The sequence below is a fragment of the Cnephaeus nilssonii genome (genome assembly GCF_951640355.1).
Source record: "Cnephaeus nilssonii genome assembly, chromosome: 24".
NCBI lineage: Eukaryota > Metazoa > Chordata > Mammalia > Chiroptera > Vespertilionidae > Cnephaeus > Cnephaeus nilssonii.
Genome location: NC_137095.1, coordinates 1341026 through 1347956, shown reverse-complemented (window position 1 = coordinate 1347956; position 6931 = coordinate 1341026). Strand labels below are relative to the sequence as shown.

The 6931-nt window shown below is 44.8% G+C and overlaps 1 pseudogene across 1 annotated transcript; it reads left to right on the top strand.

Moving 5' to 3' along the window:
* Positions 1–558: 558 nt before the first annotated feature.
* LOC307095046 (neugrin-like) lies at positions 559–3233 on the top strand (annotated as a pseudogene). The gene is made up of 2 exons: positions 559–578; positions 2529–3233. The product of its transcript is annotated as a neugrin-like (transcript).
* The last annotated feature ends 3698 nt before the right edge of the window (positions 3234–6931 follow it).

Sequence of the window (6931 nt, the reverse complement as noted above, 5' to 3'; positions counted from 1 at the left end):
ACAGTAAAGCATCAAACAGACTGTCAAATTACAAGGGGAAGGTTAGGGAGAGGTGGGGGAGATAAGAGATCAATCAAAGGACTTGTATGCATGCATATAAGCATAACCAATGGATGCAAAACTCTGGGGGGTGGGGGCATATATGGGAGGGGGGTGTGGGGAGGGCAATGGTAAGATATGTACACATATAATACCTTAATAAAAAAATTGAAAAAAAAAAAAAAAAAAAAAAAAAAAAAAAAAAGAATAGCCAAACCAATTTTAGCAAAAGATAATGAGTACACTGTAAAACTACAGTTATTAAAGGTGTGGTTTGGCCCTGACCAGTTTGGCTCAGTGGATAGAGCGTCGGCCTGCGTACTGAAGGATCCCAGGTTCGATTCCGGTCAAGGGCATGTACCTTGGTTTCGGGCAAATCCCCAATAGGGGGTGTGCAGGAGGCAGCTGATCGATGTTTCTAACTCTCTATCCCTCTCCTTTCCTCTCTGTAAAAAATCAATAAAATATATATATTTTAAAAAAAAAAAAAAAAAAAAAAAGAATATAGGGTAGGAAGAGATGTCGGCCATACAGCGAGTGTGAGTGATTTGATACTGGTCTTATCAGGCAATACCTGTGTAGTCCCTCAGATTGTTCCTCAAAGACACCAAATACATTGCGTCAAACTTCACCTTTCCAACCACAATCCCAGAGTGCTGAGGCCATAGCTGTGTATTACCTGCTGCACAGAGTTCTTTGAACAACACTTCGCTCACACTGCTTCTTTCCCAGAGGCACAACTTCAAAGGTAGCACAAATTTGCATTGGCGAGGACAGGTAGTTTCTTAATCACCTTATGTTCCAAATTTATAGATTACCATCTCCATAATCCATTTCTCTCTTACCCTTCTCCCTTACCCATGCCCATGGAGAATTTCAAGCCTGGGGAACACTGAGGTATACTCTCATTCTTAACCATCATTGTGTCACCTCCAACTACAAAAGGCAGGTGGGTACATAAATGTCATCCAAGCCCTGAACATGGCAGGCAGCACCAAAACTTCACCCTTTCCAGGCATTATCCAAAAATTACCCTTATTTTGTCATCCAGACTCCACCAGAAATGGACTCTCCCTACTTTCACTCTTATGTCAATGTAAGGGTGCTCTGGCCATGAAGTCACACTCCCTCTCCAAGTGCTCATCACTCTGTCTACCACACCTCTCTCACACCTGCACTGCTACCGTCCCGCCCCCTACAATCATTTCCTCACCCTCTTACTTATTATTCAGCATGTGTGCTCAAGAGAATGCTTGCCAAATTCAAACAGAATCAGGTACTGCCCAGACTCTGATAGTCCACACTCATAGAGGCAGCCTAGAATCCTGCTCTGAAGGCCTCTCTCCATGACTGTTTTTCCCTTAAATCTAACCTATGAAGAACCACAGTCAGATCTCAGATACTCAGACCTCCTCTCCCCTGGTGCTGCAGGGTTCAATGGGGTCAGGCTGAAAGAACGCTGGAAGCAGAGAGGAGTCTGGGAGGCGCGGAGGCCCCACCGGCCTGATGGTGCTCATCAAGCCTCAGACACACCCTGCACAGCAAGGACGCTGCCTCCCAGGCCTCCTCCTACTCACCACGAGTGGGCTGAAGCCTGTGAGTCCTGGAAGAAAATGAAGAGGTCAAAATGCCCGCCAGGAGGAGGAAGGCGGAAGTCCGCCATAACCGGATGCACTGACACAAAGTGCCCTTTAGCTCCGCCTACGTGTTCGCATTCCTTTATGGGTAATGTAGTTTTCTCAAATGCCTACGGGAGGGCTAGCATCCCAGCCAATGACATTGGTGAATAAAGGTGATGTGGTTCAGCAAGTGGCCCTGGGGAAGGACAAGATGGGGCAAGAGGCCTTGTTAACTTGAACAGACTGGAAGATATCCCAGGAAAGGGGTGTGGGAAGAACCGGGAGAGATCCCTCAAAGAATATATGTACAGGTGAAAATGGGAGACATCAACGATCAAAAAAACATATTAAATTAAAAAAATATATATATACTATAGCCCAGCTGGTGTGGCTCAATGGTTGAGCACTGATCTATGATCCATGAGGTCCTGGTTCTACTCCTGGTTAGGGAACATATAAACAGAGAAAATTCCTGCATGGTGGGGCCCAGAATTTGAGAGACATTTTCCTCTGGACCCACGCGTAATAAATGTAACTCCATTTCTCTAAGTATTGCTTGGTTCTTCTCCAGTTTTCTGTAACAGTACAGGCTCCTCCTGGGCCCTCAACCTGAAGCAGGGCCTTGCTTCTTCCCTCATCAGAGCGCAGGGGCAGGTGTTGGGCTCCTTTGGGACCACCGTCCCTTCACCAGGGACTTATTTCATCTCCTTTAGAGAGCTCACCTGGCTCAGGGGCTGCTGTTGTGGGTGTTAGATTTCCCGGGGCGATGAACAAAGAGACGAGGGCTGGGTGCTCCCTGATTTAGCTGAGATGCTTCAACCACCCATGTTGCTCCCATGCATGGCTTCTCCCATTGGTTCTCTCCCCCAGCGCCCTGAAACGCCAGAAAGAAGCCATTCTGTTCCAGAAAATTCAGAGGCAGATGGAGCCCCGAGGGGCCCCGCCCAGGATTCTGACCAGCAAAGCCAGGGAGCAGATCCGGTATTTACATGAAGAATTTCCAGAGTCCTGGTCAGTTCCCAGATTGGCTGAAGCCTTGGATGTTAGATCCGATGTGATCAGAAGTGTTTTTAAAAGCAAGTTTGTGCCCACATTGGAGAAGAAACTGAAACAGGATCAAAAGGTCCTTCAGAAAGCTGGGCTTGCCCACTTGCTCTGCCAACTTCCAGGCCCTGGAGATGCCTGGGAGCTGCTTTGTGCAGGCTGCCCCGTGTCAGGAGCTCAAGCCTCATCCCAAGGCCACGGTCACAGCACAGCTTTGAGGGTGACAGAACCGAATCCTCAGAGTACAAACACCCCGAGGAGACAGAGGGAAGGAATAAAGGAGTCCAGAGCCCGGAGAAGGAAAGCTTTGTGCCAGTTGCTGCAGCCCAAGGTCAGCACAGAGAGCTGCAGAAGTACTCCACCAGTGGTGGTGAAGGCACCAGAGTCACTGACAGTGATGGATTTCCAAGTGCGAAGGAGCTGGAAGCATTGAAGGCAAGAGAACTGGGTGAGCAGAACTTCAGCAGCAAGGTAGTGCAGAGGGGGCAAGAGTTCTTTGACGACAATGGGAACTTCCTGTACAGAATTTGAACTGGAACCTGGCTGGTGGAGGTGTCATGTAAAGTACAGCTAAGCGAGCATATTGGAGCTGCCTGGATTTCTGTGTGTGGATGGTCCACCCTGGAAATGATGAGCCTGAAAATGGAAGGAGCCGCTTGGATTTCAATCTGACAATGGACCGTGAACTTCACTGGGCAGATGTCTATGCGGGCAGCGTGAATAATAGGCTAGGTGCAGTCTAGTTCCTGGAGCATGGCTCTTGGTCTGACCATGTGGATATTCAGTACTCACCCTTCTGGCTTAAGCTTTCTCTGTGTTGAAACCAGCCTTGTCACAAATGTTAGGAGTTTGTTGTCTTTACAATATGTGTGTGGAGGAATTGAAAAGTGTTCCTTCTGACATCATTTACTTCTTGATTAATGAACACTAACAGTTCTGGAGCTGCTTAGTCAATGGGTTGTATTCATTTTGTGCAAAGTAAAGTGAAATACAGCAAAAAAATAAGTATATACATATATGCATAGTGCATGGTCAAAGACAATAATGTGCTGAGTGCCTAGAAATGGTGGTGGCAGGGTAGAGGGATGCAAAGGGGATGAGGATGGGAGAAATTGGGTCTATTTGTAATAGAGCCAACAATAAAAATATCATTTGCCCACATGGCATGGCTCAGTGGTTGGGCAGGAACCAAGAAACAAGGTATCTCTAGTTGGATTCCAAGTCAGGGCACTTGCCTAGGTTGGGTAGTTCCATCCCTGTAGGGGGCATGCAGGAGAGAGCTGATCAATGATTCTCTCTCATCATTGATGTATCTCTGTCTCCCTTTCTCTCTAAAAACTCAATAAAAAAAGAAGAGTGTTAACATTGATTTGATTCAACAACACCAATTTGAGTGAAGACCATCACGTTTTCTCCCAGGTCCTCGAAGCAAAATCATGCCTTAGTCTGTTGTGTAGAAGATGTCTCAGGAATACTGGTGTTTAGGAACAGGAAGCAGCCGGAGCATGTCGTCCTCACCTTGGTCTGTAGTGTTATAGTTCATTACTTTATGTTCGAATAGATTTCACTGCACAAGTTCAGAAGATTTTGAGGGTACATTAATTGAGACTGGGAATAATGAAAAAACGTAGGCCTTATGATAGAACAGGAAGCAGCAGAGAGATAGAACAGGAAACACCTGGCTCCTTTGACTCTCTAGAAACATTGTGGGAAATAAATGAGCCAAAGCGAGGCTGCTCATAGCTCACGGGGCATTCAGAGTAAAGGAGGCCTTGAGCCCAGAGTCAGGGGTAGGCCAGGAGGAGCTGCCACTGCTCATTGCTACCCTGGTTGCAGGTTGTGTGGGATCACTGAATATCTTAGGAGAGCCAGGCAAGCGTGGTTCATTGGTTGAGTGTTAACCTATGACCCTGCAGGTCTCCGATCAATTCCTGGTCAGGACACATGCTCAGGTGGTGGACTGGATTCATATTGTGGTGCATGCAGGGGCAGCCTATCAGTGATTCTCTCTCATCATTCATCTTTCTCTATCTCTCTCTCTATCGCCCCTCCATTCCTCACTGAAATCAATAAAAATATAGTTTTGAATGTATATTTTAAATCAATTACACTTACATCAAAGTTTAACAAATAATTAAAACTTGCCACTTCTCATTATTTTACTATTTTATCATGTATGTTCTTGAGTATATTTCTATCTAATGCATCAGTATGTTTGTAATAAAATATAATGATGTGCTCCTGAAATATCCTAGCAGGCTCATGTTCAGTGCCAACATTTTGTCATTTTGAAACGAATCATGATGAGAGTATTTACCACCAGGAATAAATGCTGGAGAATGTTAGCAACATAGATTGAACTTAAAAGTATATCATGCAAGTGGGCATTAAATTGTGCATAAGATAAAATGTGAGAAAAACAATTTTCCTTCCAGTATTCAAAACATACTGTATAGTTCCAAATGGAAAAGAAATCAATTGAGTCCTTGGAATGGGTGAAGTGAATAGAGATGTCTTAGATGCTGAACTGCCCTCCTATTGGTTAAATCCTAAATTCATTTTAAAAATTGAAAGAGTGAGTGCTCAGCGCGCCTTGGAGCCTGGCGACTTCCCATTGGTCAGATCCTAGGACTTGCCTCACAACATGGTACCCAAACACCAGTCCTAGCTCCCACCTCAAACAAAGAAACCTAAACTGGGTCCAGCCCCCAAGCAGGAGAAGAAGCCCACCCCTCCGGACTTGCCAAAGGGAGAAAAAGAACAGCAAGAAGTGATTGAATATATTGATGAAGTACAAAATGAAAGAGACAACTTAATGAACAATCCATTGAGGAGATTTTGAAAGTAGAAGAGAAATATAACAAACTCGGCCAACCATTTTGTCAGAAGAGGTCAGAATTGATCTCCAAAATCCCTAATTTTGGGGTAACAACATTTGTCAACCATCCATAAGTGTCTGCACTGCTTGGGGAAGAGAATGAAGAGGTGCTGCATTATTTGACAAGACTTGAAGTGAGAGAATTTAAAGATATTAAATCAGGTTACAGAATAGATTTTTATTTTGATGAAAATCCTTATTTCGAAAATAAAGTTCTCTCCATAGAGTTTCATCTGAATGAGAGTGGTGATCTATCTTCAAAGTCCACTGAAATCAAATGGAAATCTGGAAAGGATTTGATGAAACGTTCAAGTCAAACACAGAATAAAGCCAGCAGGAAGAGACAACACAAGGAACCAGAGAGCTTCTGTACCTGGTTTACTGACCATTCTGATGCAGGTGCAGGTGAGTTAGGAGAAGTCATCAAAGATGACATTTGGCCAAATCCTTTACTTTACTACTTGGTTCCTGACATGGATGATGAAGAAAGGGAAGGAGAAGAAGATGATGATGCATGCACAAATTCATACACTGGGCCTCTCTCTCTCTCTCTCTCTCTCTCTCTCTCTCTCTCTCTATATATATATATATATATATATATATATATATATATATATATTTACACCTTGTTTTAAATCAATTACACATATATCAAACTTTAAGAAATGTTTAAAACTTACCAGTTTCCAATAATTCAGCTGTTTAATTATGAATGTTCTTGAGCACATTCATTGCTACTCTATCAGTATGCTAAAAATCTATTTATGTGAAAGGCTAAGCAACCGCCCAAATTCCTCACAGGTAGCTATGACCTGCAATGACCACTAGGGGGCAGACGCTCAACACAGGAGCTGCCCAGTGAATTGTGATTACCTGACAGCAGTGGTTCACAGATACTGCACCCCAGAACCAGAGAGGAGGGAGCCTGATTCTGGGTTGTGTCACCCAAGAACTGCACTCTCGAAATCCAGGACACCTCGAGGGATGTTGGAGAGCCTGTTTCAGCCCAATCTCCACAGGCCAGGCTGTCGTTTTGAAAGGGAGAGGGAGGGAAACAGCAATCATATACCTCCTGCACGACACCTCCAGGGGATTCTGGAAGGCATGTGCCCTGCCCTGGAATCAAACCAGTGGCTGAGGGACCCCACACATTACACAGATGCCCTTCAAGCCTCGGCACCGCCGGCCAAGGAGGGACTGTGAGAGGTTGGCACTAGGGAGTGTGGGGCCGATCTCACCAAGTCCCGCCGCACCACACACTTTCAGATTAATTTAATTTCAATGTGCATGCATTCATGTACCAGGTCACTAGTAAAATATAATGATGTACTACTGAAATATTTTATGTCCA